At 42.1% G+C, this 18,435-nt stretch overlaps 1 protein-coding gene across 3 annotated transcripts in view; it reads right to left on the bottom strand.

The window, feature by feature from the left end:
• PSPH (phosphoserine phosphatase) overlaps nucleotides 1-18,435 on the bottom strand; it is a 31,132-nt gene that overhangs the window by 11,225 nt on the left and 1,472 nt on the right. Inside the window, exon 2 of one of the 3 annotated variants that reach the window (XM_069570938.1) lies at nucleotides 11,108-12,174. The exons of 1 other annotated variant lie outside the window; for it this stretch is intronic. The gene's annotated coding sequence lies outside the window, so the exon portion shown is untranslated. Of the gene's footprint in view, nucleotides 1-5,680; nucleotides 5,864-11,107; nucleotides 12,175-18,435 lie in introns of those variants that run through there. One more of the 3 variants, XM_069570940.1, reaches the window with a different exon arrangement.

The following is an 18,435-nucleotide window of genomic DNA, read 5'->3' on the forward strand; positions in this document are numbered from 1 at the left end:
AAAAGGGATCAAACCCACACCCACTACAGTGGAAGTGTGAAGCCTTAACCACTGGACCTCCTGGAAAGTCCGGTTCTTCCTGTAAGAGCTAACTAAAAAAAAATCTAACCAAAGTATGACCGCTTCTCACCACATCCACTGCTGTTGTTCCAGCCTGTCACCAATGTTTCTAGCCAAGATTGTACCAACAGCCTCTTAAAATGTCCCCACCCCTACTATCTGCTCTCAAGATAACAGCCAGAGAATCACTGTAAGCTATAAGCCAAATCATGTCACAATCTTAGCTCAAAATCCTTCAGTGGCTTCTCATTTTACTAAAAGTAAAAGCCCAAGTTCCTATGATTACCTATAAGATCTGCCCCCCAACTCTGGCACCACCACCACCAGCATGCCCTCCCCATTACTTCTCTGGCCTCACCTCCTACCCCCTCACCCTTGTTCACTCTGCCCCAGCCTCACTGGTCTTCTTGCTGCTCTGCAAATACACCAGGAAGGCTCCCCTCTTAGGGTCTTTGCTCTAGCTTTGCCCTTGGTGGGAATGCTCATCGTGTGAATACCCGCTTGGCCAGTTCCCTCAGAAGCAGTTTGCCCAGATGTCAACCCAGCCACCCTGCTTATCGCTGTAACCCCCTTCCCTGACCTTACCCCCGACATTGCTGATCTCCCTCATGACGCCCTACTTCTTCTCTTCTGTAACATCTCTCATCTTCTAACACCTGATAACACACGTCTATTCTGTGTTGTCTATCTGTTCCCATTTAGACGTAAATTTCACAGGAGTAGGATCTTTATCATCTTTGTTCACTGCTGGATAATTAGGACTGAGAATGGTACTCGGCACATAGTAAGGCTCAGTAAGGCTTCCCAGATGGCACCAGTGGTAAAGAACTTGCCTGCCAATGCAGGAGACGTAACAGACTCAGGTTCCATCCCTGGGTCAGGAAGATCTCCTGGAGGAGGGCATGGCAACCCACTCCAGTATTCTTGCCTGGAGAACCCCCATGGACAGAGGAGCCTGGCAGGCTACAGTCCCTAGGGTCACAAAGAGTCGGATATGACTGAAGTGACTTAGCACACGCACAAGGCTCAGTAATGTGTGTAAATGAATAAAGCTCAAATGCCATCTTCACTATGAAGTCTTCCCTGATCCCCTGAGCTGGAAAAACATCTCTCCCAGAACTTCCACAGTACTTTATGGAGACCTGCTTTAAGATATGGAATTTATAATATTCCAACTTATCTTATATTGATTTATGTGCATATCACTTTCACTCCTGGATGGCAAGCTCTTTGTACTAAGATACAAAATTTTCCAAAACACCTATTGTTTTGAACCTTTTTTGAGTAGGTACTCAATTAATTTCTGAAGGTTGAATGAACAAATAAAATGATACAATTGTGAATTACATACCCACAGCTAACAATTTTTAAAAACTTTTTATCGTGGGAAATTTCACATACATATCAAAACAGGAAGTATGAATACATGAACTCCACGTATTTATCATCCTGTTTCAATAATCATAGCAAATCTTACTTCATCAACAACCCCACTATAAATATAAGGTTCTGTACCCCAATTCCAACACGGGGGTTGGGGTTCCGACACATTCAAGCAGTTCTTGGATACCAGCAGGGTGTTCTACTTTTTGATTCAATTCTGACACTATCTACCCAGAGAGGGCATCAGATTCCACAGGTTAAAGGTTTAGTCCACAAGACTGACCCCACTCCACCCCCGACACACACACACTCTCTCTCTCTCCAGATGTCGGTCACAAGTCCAGATTATCATCACCTGTGCTTCTGACTGACCAGCTATAGAGTGGAGGTTCCAACAACCCCCTCCTTGGGTTCAATTAATTCATTAGAGCAACTCACAAAATTTACTAGGTTTATTATTAAGGATATAACTTAGGAAAAGCAAATGAAAGAAACGTACAGGGCAGATATGTGGGAGGGGAGGGGAGCTTCCAAGCCCTCTCCAGGCTCACCGTTCTGCCCAAATCTCCACGTGTTCACCTACCCAGAAGCTCTTAGAACCCCATCCTTTGCAGGTTTTGAGGAGGCCTCATTACAAAGGGACACTTGATGATATTATTGGTCACTGGTGCCTGAGCTCAGCCTCTAGCCCCTCGGGGTCATGTCAGTGGGACCAAAGGTTCCAACCCTCTCATCACATGGTTGGCTCTCATAGCAAATAGCCCTCATCCTTAGGTAGGTCCAAAAGTCACTCATTCACACAAGAGACATCTTTATCTGTTTCATCATGGAAAATTCCAAGGGTTACAGGAGCTCTGTGTCAGAAACAGGACAGGTCCAAATACATGTTTATTACAAATCACATTCTCACACCTACACAATTCCATCTTTGAGATAAATCTGACTTATCTCAAAGTAAATCATATCATTTCATACAAAAATATTTCAGTATATATACTTAAAAGGCAAAGGTTCTTTTTAACATAGTCATTTGCTTTTATTAACTATACTGTTGGCACCTGCCTATATTAGGGTTTGGCTGCTGACAACTGTGGAATCAAATCCAATTAATCACAGCACACCTCAGAATGCCCCTGTTTATCCATTTCTCATTATTAGCATAGAAATCAACATAATATCTCTGTTACTTGATTCATTTATTCCCTTCATGATTCCAATCCTCTCCATTTCACCAGTCTGCTCCCCACCACTTTACTCTCCCCACAAACACTCACACACACTTTATGCTCAAGGAATACACAGGACTTCTTGCTCCTTAAACATGTCATGGTTTTTTAGTTCTTTTTATCTTTGCAAATGCTGTTTATTCTGCCTGAAATCACCTAATTACTCATGTTTAAAGGGCAAATTCCTATTCTTCAAGGTGCAGATTAAATTATTTTCCCTGTACTATCTCCTTCATAATCCCCTCCAATAATTAATTAATTAATTACCCCCATTCCTCTCCTAGAATGTGAGTTCCTTCAGGGTAGGGACCTTGACTGAATTACTTTTCTGTTTCAGCACAGTGGGTGTTAAATTGAAATGTTTCAGGGATTAGAGCTGAATCTAAGCAGTTAATGAGAACCCAACACAGAATCAAGTACATTACTGTTCTCAATTAAACAATTCCAATTCAGTATGCTATTACCCTAAAATTAAAGTCCTTAACCAGAAATGATGACTACAACAGAGAAACAGAATCAACATCATATATTCCAAAGTTGGAAGGAAGCTCAAAGCCATTTATCTGGGGCTAGTCCTGTGCCTTTCTACAGGAACAATATAGATGCATCCATTTACCAAATTAACTAATAGAGCTATAAGGAATGAAATGCTTTACCCAAGGTCATACAGCTCCTAAGTGATGGCCAAAGAACTGAAATTTGGATCTCAAATGCACAGAGACAGCATTCAAGATGTGGATAAATTAAGCAGAATTAAGTAAAGTTAGACATTGTTAAGAACATAACATGGATCCAGGAAATGTCAAAGACTTCCACCAAGAATTCAGACTGGGACTTCCCTGGCAGTTCAGTGGTTGAGAATCCACCTTGAAGTGCAGCGGATGTGGGTTCAATCCCTGGTCAGGGAACTAAAATCCTACAGGCCATGGAGAGACTAAATCCACGTGCCAGAACTGGAGAATCCATGCGCCACAGTGAAAGATCCCACATGCTGCAACTAAGACCAGCACAGTCAAATAAATACAAATGTTAAAAAAGAGAAAAACAGAATTCAGACTATTCTTCAAAGACAGTGAAGCCAGTGCACAGTGCCACTCTGTGCCCAGCACATGATCTGGGAAACACAGAATGGGCACCACCTTCAAGACGCTCTCAGTCTCATTGGATGGCTGGAAAAATCATTATTGCTCACATTTGAAAAGCCAGAGCCTTGAGCCTCTTTCCAACCACTGATACCAGCAATAGCTTCAACTGGATCATGAGCCTCAAATACAAAAGGAAACATACATTTCCTCTAATGAAGTGAGGACTGATTTCTACAAATCCGGATGAACAGCAGTCCTGACTTAGAACTGCTGACACCTGTAGGTTGCACTGTGGGTCCCAAGACAGGATGTTTGAGACAAACTGTGGGAGGACAGAGGGAACAAAAAGTACCCACAAACTGAGAAGGCATCTTGAGAGCGACAAATGAGGCAGGCAGATCCATGTAATCAGGGTCCTTGGAAACAGGGCGTGCACTTCTAAGCCAAGACTGATGAATGGGTAAGTAGTCTTGGGGGTGCTGGAAATATGTCAGGGAGGGTTTTCATCATTGTTCGGGGACTAACAGAGCGTAGAGCTACCTGGCCCTGATGATTATTAAACAATGTGTATTAACTGCAAAGCCCTTGACGACAGAGAAGTGATTCACTGCACAATACAGTTCTGGGTAGGGTCAGCAGAAGGATAGGAGAAACTGTAAGGACCCAAGACAGTGCTAATTATGCGAACAGCCACACACAAAGATTACACTGAAGCTACCGGGAAGGCTAATTGTTTTCTCCGTGCCCTCCCTAGAAGACAGAGCTAGATTATATGACCTTAACCTTGCCCCCAGAATGCTTGTGCCAGGGGATATGCCCTCCACTCCTCAGCTTACATGGGTTACAATCCCCTGCTTAGACTACAGAGCAAATTCAGCTTCCTTCAGCATTTTGCAGCCCCCACTGTAAAATGCTCTGCCTCCCTGTTCACTTCTGGTTCCCTCTTTTTTCATTGTATCCACCAGGAGTGACCCATGATTCATACAAATTCGAAATTCTCCTAGTTCCAGGGGCAGGAAGGGAAATCTGCTGAGTAAATTCAGTTGCTTCAAAGTAAATTGTGTACATTAGAAAAACTGTTGCTGGAGAATGGACTCTGGAGCCCTCATATCCAGACTAGCAAGGAAGGGAGATAGGACAGGGGTGGGAGAAATCCTGGTGGAAAAGGTCTGTGTTTAGACATAGCAGTTGCCAAGCCTGGTCCCAACCCCTAGACCACTGCCTTTCTGGGGCTCAGGACAGGACTCCTGCCCACCTGACCCCAAGCAGGTCCACCCTGGGGAAGCAGAGGGCCAACTGGTAAAGAAGCCACAGCTGACAACCCCTTGTCACCTACTCCCAGTTCCAAAAGTACAAAAGCAAGCTTTCCTTCAAGGCCAACCTTAGGAATTCTGATGTTAGAGGAAAGGGGAAAAAAAACTTTCTCATGCCAAAGAACTCTCTTCCAGCTTCTCATCTAAGTGGCTCACAAGAGACATCTAAGATCACCTTCACCAACTTCCACTTTTGCTGGGATTGACCTCTTACCTTCACCTATGTAATAACAAATATAAGCTGATACAGAGGTTGAGGAAGCCCACAGAGCAAAGCTTCCTGGACTCAGATGTTATCCTCTAGCGTGGCTTTGGTCCTGGGGGTGAGGCTGTCTGGGGCCCTCCAAGCAGTGAAACAAGGTTGAATGGAGCCTGAGCGGCTTCTGGATCAGAGGAGAGTCAAAGAGCCTTCCTCAAACTAGGATGGGGGTTCCTGCCAATGCCCCATTTATAGTACATTTTATGATTTAAAACAGAACAGCTCTTCTTCAGGGAAACCGAGATGGTATATGTACCACTTTACAGCAGACAATTCTTTTTACACAGGTGAAGTGTACACTGATAACTGATAAACACTTTACATTGACAATGAGAACAGACAGAGAGGACTCACGCTTCTCCAGGGCTGGATTCCCAGGAGACAATGGTCTTCTCTTCCCACTTCTTTCCGGGGGGCAGGGGATAAAGAAACACAGCATAAAGTTCTGACTACAAATTTCTTTAAGAGAGATCTTGTGAGTTCTGCAAAAGTAAGAGCCTAGAAAGAACGGGGAAATCAACATCAAGGTCCAGACACAGGAGAAGAAAGAGACCGCCTGGCTTCACTATCCTCCCTATGTAGGACTGGAACAAAGAAAGGTTGGCTGCAAAGTCTCCTAAGACTACTTTCTCTGGGAAATACTTCACATCTGCCTCCTTCAAGCTCCACAGAAGAGGAAACATACCCTTTTCTGTGGCTTTAAACCAGAAAAAGCTTCAAATCTGATAGAAGATCACCTACAGCTGATGGGCATGGCTCAGAGGCAAGGGAAAGGAGAGAAAAAGGGAAAGAGGATCTTGGGGGGAAACAAAATACAAATACAGAGAAGCCAATGTAGGAACATTACAGACTGTACAAAATGGTCCCTGATGTCTTCAAAACAAGGAAAGTCAACAACATTCCAAGAATAGTCAGAAAGGACTCCTGCTGCCCCATAAGAAGGGAACAAAGCCAACAACTTCCGATTATTATCCTCATCATTTAAACTGTAAAAAGAAGTGGACAAAGGTGCTAAATCTCAGAAGAAACAAAGAGACAAAAAGAAGCAGTTAAGAACAAGCAGCAAGAAAGAGCAAAGTAGGGCTTGACAGAGGAAAGAAGACAGAATGGAAAGAAATCTTCAGGGAGGTTCAAATACAGTCCTCACTGTACTCAGAAAGGGTTTGGTGCACCCTTTCTCTCACCAGAGTCATAGAGGATAATACTCCCGAGAAGGAGGAAGAGCACAAGCTGTACTCAAAGCCTCATACCTGAGCATGCAAGCCTAGCAATGTTCCCCACACTGCCGAGCTTCTGCAGGTGTTCCGAATCCCGCTCCCCTGCAGGCCTGGAGAGCTGCATCCTATTGGCCCTCCCCAGAAGCTGCTCCTCTTCAGAGACAACCCACTGCCCGGAATGGCAGCACAAGAATGGTACCATTTCCAATTTGCTTCTTTTTTATTTGTTTCTTTTTCAAGCCTGAATTATTTTTTTATGTGTGTATGTATTTTATTTTGGCTCTGCTGGGTTTTTCTTGCTGTGCCTGGACTTTCTCTAGTTGCAGCCATTGGGAGCTACTCTTTGTTCAGGTGCTTGGGCTTCTCATTGAGGTGGCTTCTCTTGTTGCAGAGCACAAACTCTAGGTGTACACGCTTCAGTAGTTGCGGCTCATGGGCTCCAGAGTCTGGGCTCAGTAGTTGTGGCACACTGGTTTTTGCCCGGAGGCATGTGGGATCTTCTCAGACCCAGGATCGAACCTGTGTCCCTTACATTGGCAGGAGGATTCTTTACCGCTGGACCACTAGCTGCTGCTGCTAAGTCGCTTCAGTCGTGTCCGACTCTGTGCAACCCCATAGACGGCAGCCCACCAGGCTCCCCCATCCCGGGGATTCTCCAGGCAAGAACACTGGAGTGGGTTGCCATTTCCTTCTCCAGTGCATGAAAGTGAAAAATGAAAGTGAAGTTGCTCAGTCGTGTCTGACTTCTAGCGACCCCATGGACTGTAGCCCACCAGGGATTTTCAGGCAAGAGTACTGGAGTGGGTTGCCATTGCCTTCTCCGAATTTGCTTCTTTAATATAGTTTATTCTTTCTACTTTGATCCATTTACATCTAAAGGAGAAATTCTTTTAATTATAAAGGCAGGCTCTTTTTCTCTTCTAATTTAGAATTCATACATTGCTACTTACCTTTTTTTTTTTAATTGAGCATGTATTAAATCATGTGAAAACTTAAAATGTTCTTTCTATTTTGTTTCACCAATATGAAAATGACAAGACTCTGATAGTCATTATACTGAAATCCTACCTGGGTTCACTTTTCACTTTCATGCATTGGAGAAGGAAATGGCAGCCCACTCCAATGTTCTTGCCTGGAGAATCCCAGGGGCGGTGGAGCCTGGTGGGCTGCCGTCTATGGGGTCGCACAGAGTCGGACACGACTGAAGCGACTTAGCAGCAGCAGCAGCAGTTTTAATTATATACAGAAATACTGAAATGTACATCCTTCTCTAACCTGTAGTCCAATGACAAATTATGTAAAAATAATAATAAAACTTTTGTAGTCCAATGCCAAAAATCAACTCCAAATGAATCAAGACCTAAACAAAAAAGCTAAAACTATACTTCTTCTAAAATGCAGGAGGAAAATTGCATTCCTGTAGCAGGCAGCCTCTAAAATGGCCCCTAGAGGGAATTCTCTGGAGGTCCAGTGGTTAGGACTCTGTGCTTCCAGTACAGAGGTCTTGGGTTTGACCCTTGGTTGGGAAACTAAGATCCCGCAAGCCACACAACTTGGCCAAAACACCAAAACAAACAAACAACACCTAATGAACCAACTTCCTGCTATTCCAACCCATCTCTAACCCCCTGCCCTTGATAGTGAGCTGGGTTTAGTGACTCTCTTCCAGTGAACAGAATGAGGCAGAGGTGATAGGATATCACTTGCAAAATAAATTAGACTGACACAAATGAGTGTGTACAATTGTGAGATCTGAACAAGCTCTATGGATTGTGCCAGAGTCAGTTCCTTGAGATGTTGGCTTCAGGGGAAGGGACGTGGAAGGAGAGGTGCATGAGATTTCCCTGTATATTTCTTTGCAGCCCTCTGTGAATCCATAATTATTTCTAATCACACACAAAAGAGTGCATTTTTTAAAGTGAGTTTATCTAGGGGAATTCCCTGGTGGTCCAGTGGTTAGGACTCAGTGCTCTCACTGCCAGGGCCTGAGTTCAATTCCTGGTCAAGAAACTAAGACCCTGCAAGCCAGGTAGCATGGCCAAAAAACAAAGAGTGTGTGCGCCTGTTGTCGCTTTAAAAACAGAATGTGGCTTCCATGCTTGCCCCACCCCCATTCCTTGCTCTACAGGAAGGCAGCTGCCATGTTGGTAGCTGCCCTAAGACAGATGCATGTGGCAGAACTGGCAGCAAACAGCCCGGGAGAAACTGAAGACCTCAGTCCAACAACCCTCAAGGAACTGAATCCTGTCAACAACCAGATGAGCAGACTAGGAAGCAGATCTTCCTCTACTGAAGTGCTCAGATAAGTTGACCTTGGCCAACTGCAACCCCTTAGGGAAGTCGCTCAGTCGTGTCCAACTCTTTTCGATCCCATGGACTGTAGTCTACCAGGCTTCTCTGTCCGTGGGATTTTCCAGGCAAGAGTACTGGAGTGGGTTGCCATTTCCTTCTCCAGGGGATCTTCCTGACCAAGGGATCAAACCCCGGTCTCCTGCATTGCAGGCAGACGCTTTACCCTCTGAGCCACCAGGGAACCCCTTAAGAGACCCTATCCAGAACCACCCAGATAAGCTGTTCCCAGACTTCTGAGCCACAGAAACTCTAAGAAAATAAATGTTTGTCTTTTAAAACTGCCTAATTTGGGGATTATTTGTTATGCAGGGATAGATACCTAGTAGAACAACCATAATTGGTAAAAAAAATTTTTAAATAAAACCCAAATAGCATGAATAATAAAAGGAAAAAATGATAGATTGGACTTCATCAAAATTAAACTTTTCAAAAGACGCCATTAAGGAATGGGAAAAAAAGGTAAGTCACAGAATGGGAGAAAATATTCACAATCCACATATTTGAGAGGACTTTTTATCTAGAATGAAGAACTTTTACAACTCAATAAAACACACAACCCATTAAAATATGAGCAAAAAGAGATCCTAAAAGGCATTTCAAAAAAGATGTGCAAATAAGCTCAAAAGAAAAATAACTTAAAAAAAGATCGACAATCATGTATTGGTGAGAACATGGAACAATTGGAACTCTCATACAATGCAACATTGTACAACCACTTTGGAAAACAGTTTGGCAGTTCCTTATGAAATTAAACATTTACTTACCATAAGAGTCAGTCATCAATCCCATATCTGGAGGTGTATTTGAGAGAAATGAAAACATATTCAAAGCAGCTTTATTCATGATAGCCCAAAACTAGAATAAACATCACTGATAGATAAAGGGATAAACAGAACACTACCCGGCAATAAAAAAGGAATAAATTACCAATGCATACTATAACATGAATAGCTCAATTGGTAAAAAATCTGCCTGTAATGCAGGAGACCCAGGTTTGATCCCTTGGTCAGGAAGATCCCCTAGAGAAGGAAATGGAAACCCACCCCAGTATTCTTGCCTGGAGAATTAAATGGACAGAGGAACCTCACAGACCATAGCCCATGGGTTCACAAGAGTTGGACATGACTTAGTTACTAAACCAACCACCATCATAACATGAATAAATATTTTTAAAAATATTATACTGACCAGAAGGAGCCAGACACAAAAGAGTATGATTCTGTTTATATTAAACCCTAGAAAATACCAACAAATGCTATAATGACAAAAATCATTATAGACACCCTAGGAAACTTTTAGGGGAGATGGAAGTATTCTATTGTGATGGTGAATATAAGTGCGTACGACGTTGTCAAAATTCATCAAAACGTACACTTAAAATGGGTGCATACTGTTGCATTAGATTATACATCAATAAAATGTAAGCTTAAAAATAAGTTATAAGGGATACTTCCCTGGTGGTTCAGTGGTTAAGACTATGCTTCAAAAGCAGGTGGTTTGAGTTTGATCCCTGGTCAGGGAAAAACTAAGATTTCTCATGGCGAGTTTCCCGGCCAAAAAAGAAAAGTTATTAGACATGTATCAGATAATCTGAAAACTTAAAACATCCTAGTACTTTGTTTTCCAATATGAAAGCGACAGAACTAGCATCATTACACTGAAAACACATCAGGCAGTGGAGATAACATATACAAATTCTGGACTTCATTTTTCTTCCCTGATCTTCATTCCAATTCCGTAGTCAAATATTTCAAGAGTAAACACCATGTGCAGGTCACATATAAGGAAAACTTAGAACGTTAAGTTTGATGAATGGAAGCATTATTTATTTAATTCCCGGCTTGAAGCCGTATAACAATGTATCTGGTAAGTACATATTTAAAATTCGAATTCTGATGAAAAAGAAGTTGACGAAGTCAGACACTGCAACTCTAAATTCTGGAAGTTTTCCTACTCTTGAACTGATGACTCCCCTATGTGGGATTGCATCATTCATTCATGCCGTTTGGTAACAGGCAGCAGTAGGATAAAACAAGTGAAAACCATCAAAAGTAAACGGATGAAAAGAAAGCCTTGAAATCCCATGACATAATTTACCTATTCCGATGAAGAGAAAGAAATGCAGAATCATAAAGGCCCCGGGTATAGGACAGGCGGGCCGCTCAATCAGAAAGTTGGGCACACGACGAGACAAACACTTGCCCAGACTTACCCCGGCGCTGCTGCTCCTTCCTGGGCCGCTGCCACCGCCTTCAGTTCTCCCGCGGCTGTAAAGTTCCGACTGCAAGGGGCCGAGGGTCGGCTCCGACGTTCAGTTGTGGAGCTTGAGGGAGGTGACCGGTGCAGAGCCCCAGGGACTTTATCAATCACCAGATCCGCTGACAAGTGCGGTGGCTTCTTGCGGGATTTGCATCTGTTTTATACTCAACTGGAGCCTGCAAGACCTCCTCTCTGCAGAGCCGGGATGGGAAGAAGCCCTTGGCCCCGCCCCCGAGGGAGGGACTGCCTGAGCCCGCCCCCTCCTGCCGCCGGGGGCTCGGCGCTGGCAGACCTCGACTTGCATTTGGCGGTGGACGCTTTCCTGCGAAGCCGCGAGCCACTCCACCTCCACTTTGCAGAAGAGGAATGCCACAGCTCCGGTCCTTTCCCAGCGCTCCCCACCGTCACCACCCACTTGGGATAAGAGTCGGTGAGAGAAGAGAGGGGCCTCTGTACCGATTTTGCAATTAACGAAAGCCCCCTAGGGGCTTTTTTCAATCCACACTTGGCTTTATGCTCTTGTAGGAATTTAAGTCCCAAGAGAACTGCAAAAACTGCTCACATTCGCAGCTAAAATGCAGAAAACCATGAGTGACAAAATGAGTCTTTGCACCCCCAGCTTTTTGAGGGGGTCCTCTTACTTTCTTCTTGGTATCACTTGCCTAGCTAGTTTTATGTTGACTACTATAAATAAGGAGTCATTGCCCACAAACGTTTACCTTTGGGCAGAGCTGTCTGGAACTAGGCAGTGAGGTCCTACCCTAAAACAACGGAAACCTCTGATACTGACAGTTCACGTCTGCAGGCTCCCTCCAAACTGGTGATTCACACAGAGGGGATGCTGGAGCGAGGCTGGGACACAGCATCCCTGCCCTTTGCTACCAGACCTCTCAAAAAACACAGTTCTATACAGAAACAAGAGTCCTGAGGCTCCGAGGTCACAAGTTCAAAATTCTCACATTTCATCAGTAAGAAAATGTTTGCAGGTTTGGGGCACAACCCATTCAGTTTTTCCCAGATCTGCCAGGGATGGTTTTGATGAACGACAAGAAGGAGGAATTTTGATGATTTGAAATATGAGGTAAAAGATTATGTAAGTAATAGGGGAGGACAAAATAAGAGGGTCTAAAAAATAATCTTGTCAAGAACCTGTTTATAGCCTATGGTAAGTAATTTAGAAATATGGGGGAATAGAAGAAACAAGGTGATAAACACCAAATACTTGTATATAAGTATTAAAATGGTAATTGAGTTTATTTCAAGAGGAAAAGAAACAGTAGAAGAGTTCATTTTTGCTATTATTCATATTTCATAGATGCTTGATGTTAAATAGATTTCAGGTAAAATATACCAAATAAAATCTGTCAACTACTTATGATGCCTGCACCCACCTCACAGTGTTGTACACACTGCACACTGTTTAGCTAGAACACATACTAGAAAAAAAAAAATTGTCCAGGGAATTTTTGGTCATTCGGTGGTTAGGACTCTCACTGCCAGGAGGCTCTCACTGCCAGGAGCCCAGGTTCAATCTCTGGTTGTGGAACTAAGATCTCACCAGCCATGCAACAAGGCAAAAAATAAATTTTCCAGCGGAGGTTAATGAGTAGTCACAGATACATGGAACAATCAGACAAGGGATAACTATATAAACAGATTTTAATATGCTTCATTGTTGTTGTTCTGCAGAAATGGTAAATAGCATACCTGAACCAAATATAAACATATTGTAAGTCTAATAAAACATTAACAAATTAATTTGCAGTTTTAATTGTAACTGGTTATTAAGTTAATATTGCATTTAATCATAACTGGTTATTAATACAAGTAATACTAGTATTCCTGAAAGGTTTTCTATAGATCATATTTCTATAAGCTAACACATTTTCTAATGATTATTTTAGAATCAAAATCAAAAGTGCTATTTTTATAAATTAATTCAGTGCTAAGAAAATAGCCTTCTAAAATATAGTACCCTGGATAGTCACTCTAGGAAACAATATAGTATTATTTAGCAACACTGAACCTGTACATTTTCTATGACCCAGCAATTCCATCTCAAGGATGCACTCAGGGACTTCCCTGGTGGTCCAGTGATTACGAATCCACCTTCCAATGCAGGGGATGTGGATTTGATCCCATCTGGGAACTAAGATCCCACATGCCGTGTGGGGCAACTACTCACCACAATGAGAGAAACCCCGAACACTGTAAGGAAGACCCAGTGCAGCCAAAATTAAAGAAAGAAAAAAAGAATATACTCAGAAGAAAGTCATACATGAGTTGTCAGGAGTCACATATGAGACTGTGTGTCAAATAAGTCATACCCTGGAAATAGATCCATGATATGTCATGAATAAAGCAGGCTGCAGAACATTATATACAGCTTGATTCCCAGTTTTGTAAACAGAACTCTATGTATGTCTATAAACATGTGCAGTATATGATTATATATCTGAGTCTCTATATAGTTGTTAACTCTGGGGAGTAAAAAGAATGAAGAATTTACCTCGCTACATTATTTGGCTTCACAGATATAGAAAATAGACTTGTGGTTGCCAAAAGGGGGGTGGGGGTTAGGAGTAGGAGTTTGGGATTAGCAGATGCAAAGTATCATATATAAGATGGATAAACAACAAGGTCCTGCTGTATAGTATAGGGAACTATATTCCATATCCTGTGATAAACCATAATGGAAAAAAATGAGAAAATACATATATATATATATTTCCTCATATATATATATATGTATGTATAACTAAGGGTTTCCCCGCTCAGATGGTAAAGAATCTGCCTGCAATGTGGGAGACCTGAGTTCAATCCCTGGGTTGGAAGATCCTCTGGAGGAGGGCATGGCAACCCACACCAGTGTTCTTGCCTGGAGAATCTCCATGGACAGAGGAGCCTGGTGGGCTATTGTCCACAGGGTGGCAAAGAGGCAGACATGACTCAGCAAGTAAGCACATGTATAACTAAATCATTTTGCTATACAGCAAAAATTAACACAGCATTGTAAATCAACTATACTTTAATAAAATTTAAATGTACATATTTAAAGTAACTTTTCTTAGGTCTGCACTTACTTTGCAGGTAGCACAGGTTTGATCCCTGGTCAGGGAATTAAGATTCCATATGCTGCACAGCATGGCCCAAAAAAAAGAAAATTCATTCTTAAAATTTCTGCTCCTTTTGCAGCTTTATTTAGTTAGTCAAGATTCTTCAGAGAAACAAGACCAATAGGATGTATATCTATCTATCTATATATACACACATACACACACAACCAACCTCACAGGGTATCTGCTGTTAAAGTGAAGATATTTAGGGCATCATCTGCTGCTAAAATGAGAGAGAGAGAGAGGACTTCCCTGGTGGCACAGTGGATAGGAATCCGCCTACCGATGCAGGGGCCAGGGGTTCAGTCCCTGGTCCAGGAAGATTCCACATGATGTGGAGCAACTAAGCGGTGCACCACAACCGCTGAGCCTGTGCTGTAGAGCTTGCAAGCTGCAACTACTGAAGAAGTGTGCCTAGAGCCTCCTGCACTGCAGAGAAGCCCATGCACGGCAATGAATAGCAGCCCCCACTCTCTGAAACTAGAGAAAGCCCTCACATGGAAACAAAGACCCAGTGCACCCAAAAATAAATAAAATTATTATTTTTTTAATGAGAGATTGATTTCCTTTTTTTTTTTTTTGGCACACCTTATGGCAAACGGGATCTTAGTTTAGTTCCCCCACCAGGGAATGAACCCTTTCCCCCTGCAGTGGAAGTGTGGAGTCTTAACCACTGGACCACCAGGGAAGTCCAAGATTGATTTCCTTTAAGGAACTGGGTCACATGACCGTAGAGGTTTGGTAAACTCAATATCTGCAAGGTAGTCTGGCAGACGGGAGGCACAGGGAAGAAACGCAGAGTCCAAAGGCTGTCTGCTGGCAGAATCCCATCTTGCTAGGGGGAAAGAGACAAGTGTTTGATTACATTAAGGCCTTCAGCTGAGGAGGCCCACTCATTATGTAGGATACTCTGCTTTACAACAGAGTATATTTAATCCACCAATTTATTAATAAATGTTAATCTCATCTAAAAAAAAAAAAACACCTTCACAGAAATGTCCAGAAACATGTTTGACCTAATATGTGGGCACCATGACGGAGAATCCCTGGGACGGGGGAGCCTGGTGGGCTGCCATCTATGGGGTCGCACAAAGTCGGACACGACTGAAGCGACTTAGCAGCAGCAGCAGCAGCAGCAGCATGGCCCAGTCACATTGACACATAAAATTAACCATCACAGTCATCTCTAAGTTATGCAATTATGAATTTAAATTTATTTGCTTTTGGTACTTTTTCTATGATTATGTATTATTTTTTGTGTATTATTTTTATAATAAGAAAATCAAATACATTTTTTCAATAGTTAGGAAAAAGATTTGCTTTAGCAAGTCTTCTATAATAGCATGGAACTGAGATCATATATACCATTCTAGGTTTTCAGTACACTGTGTACCTTATGTGTGCTGGTGTATGTTTGTCTCTTCACTGGGAAGGAAATCTTTGGAGGGGCCTTCTCTTTTCATGTGTCTATTTACTCTAAGTACAGTACTCGGCCACAAAGTAGACACTCAAAGAAAGAGTGGCCAACAAAGGAAAAACATTACCCCAAATCAGTATTATTACTCCACCTCCTCATACAAAACCTGCCCCTATTCTGGAATTTTCTTGAGCTCTTCAGACTCCTAGTCTATAAATGGTAACTATGTAGCATATATTTTGAAATTCTGTCAGAAATGCCTCTAACCCCTTGGCCTTTCACTAGCTCCACTTCTATTGCATTAATTTGAATATTCTACCTATTAAACATATGTTTTACTTGAAAAGTAATACATGCTTTGAAAGCAACCTATGATCCAAAAAAAAAAAAAGAGATGTTTAAAAACTAGATTAATTCTATCATTCATTTAAAAAGAAAAACAAACATACAAAATAGCCAGAAATTTTCTGAAAAAAGATGAAGAGGATCTGGCCCTACCAAATTTTAAAACATATTGTAACACTATAGTAAATGAAACAATATGGTGTGTATACTTGCAACAGTACACAAGTGAATACCATCCAAAGTAGATCCGGAGACACCTGGGAATGTAGCACATGCTAATAACTACAGTCATGGTAGAAAACATTATTCCTGAAAAAAAAAAAAATTGGGGTTGTGTGAATTTTTTCCCAAACATCAATAACTAATTCTCCAGTTCTCAGACACCAACTGCCATCCAGAAACTCAATTCAATTCTGACACTATCTAGAGTTAAGGGCTCAGTCTCACAAGACTGTCTCCACTTCACACACTAGTTAGGGTCCAGGGTCTCTAAGCTATCCACACTTCTGTCCAACCTGGCTACAGATTTGGGGGTTTCCATAATCCCTTCCATAGGGGAAACTGAAAACTGCTGAGACTGATGCAGTACTCAGGAAATCACTTGACTTAGTAGTTTATTATAAAGGATACAACTCAGGCACACCCAAATGTAAGAGATGCTCAGGACCAGGTGTGAGGGGAGTGAACAGATTCCACGCCCTCTGGGTATACCATGCTACCAGGACATCAATGTCACACATTCACAGATTGTTCAAGCATTTTTATAACCCACCTCCACCCCATCCATTCTCTGGAGGTTGGGGGTAGCGGGCTGAGATTTCCCATCCTCTAATCCCATTTGTTCTCTCTAGGGACCAGCTTCTATCTGAGGTTATCTAGGCTCCCTACTTTGACTCACACCTCATTAGCAAAGACTCAGGTGTATTCTAAACGGGACTGGAGTAGGTAACAAAAGACACCCCTATCACTCAGAAAACCATGGTTTTAGTTAGGTTCTAGGAATCAGGGCCAAAGACAACATATATTTTTTATTCTATCACAAATTCTTACCTCATTCCTTATTAAATTCTAAATGAATCAAACTTTAAAATGAAACAGAAAATCTTGAAAATACACAGGAAAACATGGGAAATTTTTTAAAACACTTAAGTGTGTAAGGCCTACTTTACACAGCATAGCACAAAATTCAAACACGCATAAAAAAAGGAAACATCTGACTATATGAAAAAAATAAATGTTTAATTGGGAAAAAGGCATAAATACAAAATACAAATAACACTAGGACAAATTCACTGCAACACAGAAAACATCAAGAGCTCCTATGAATATTTAGAAACCAAATACAAAACACAAGACATGACTAGACAGTTCACAGAAAAATACAAATGGCTCCTACTTATAAGATACACTCAACATCACTCTAAACAAATGAAATTTTTAAGATACCATTTTTCACCTATAAAATTGGCAGATAGAAACAAAATGTTAAACATTTTGAGGACATCCTTTCCTTTATATATATGCTTATTAAATCATATATACATATATAGGTAACTGATTTAATAAAAATGTTTATTAGCTCAATATGATTTAATAAAAATAAGATAATGGACATACTTTGTATGTTACATATTTTCCTGTAAATACTTCTGCCTCCCCCTTTTATGGACACATAAAGTGTGGGTACTGCAAAAATGAAAATATTCTGAATGTTTTTAATATAGTCCATGTTAATATTTTGATGGCCTCTGCCCTTTGAGCTGATGCCTGGGGAATGGTTATAAAAAATGAGAACACATTACACATGCTATTTAAACCATGCTTTTCTCCCTTGTGTCATTAAATATGCTTTCATCATCCTCTTGGAGAAGGCAATGGCACCCCACTCCAGTACTCTTGCCTGGAAAATCCCATGGACGGAGGAGCCTGGTAGGCTGCAGTCCATGGGGTCCGCAAAGAGTCAGACCCGACTGAGCGACTTCACTTTCACGCACTGGAGAAGGAAAAGGCAACCCACTCCAGTGTTCTTGCCTGGAGAATCCCAGGGATGGCAAAGCCTGATGGGCTCTTGTCTATGGGGTCGCACAGAGTCGGACACGACTGAAGCGACTTAGCAGCAGGAGCAGCAGCAGCATCCTCTAAACAGTTTTCAACACCTTTCTGATTGCCCTATCCTCAGTCTTCTCCCTTAGTTCATCCTCCATTCCACTAATATCTTCATCACTAGTTCTTTGGTTTCTCACTGCCAGCAGGAAACCAGGCCCTGACGGTCAGGACAAGCTACTTCCCTGAACTTGTCTCTTGTAACCTTTCACCCTCCATTCTATGCATACATCTTCGGTTGGGCTTGACAGGCCCTCCCAGTCTTCCTGTTAGACATCACTCTCCTAGGCTCTCTTCTCC

This window comes from Ovis canadensis, chromosome 24 (genome assembly GCF_042477335.2).
Source record: "Ovis canadensis isolate MfBH-ARS-UI-01 breed Bighorn chromosome 24, ARS-UI_OviCan_v2, whole genome shotgun sequence".
Taxonomy (NCBI): Eukaryota; Metazoa; Chordata; class Mammalia; order Artiodactyla; family Bovidae; genus Ovis; species Ovis canadensis.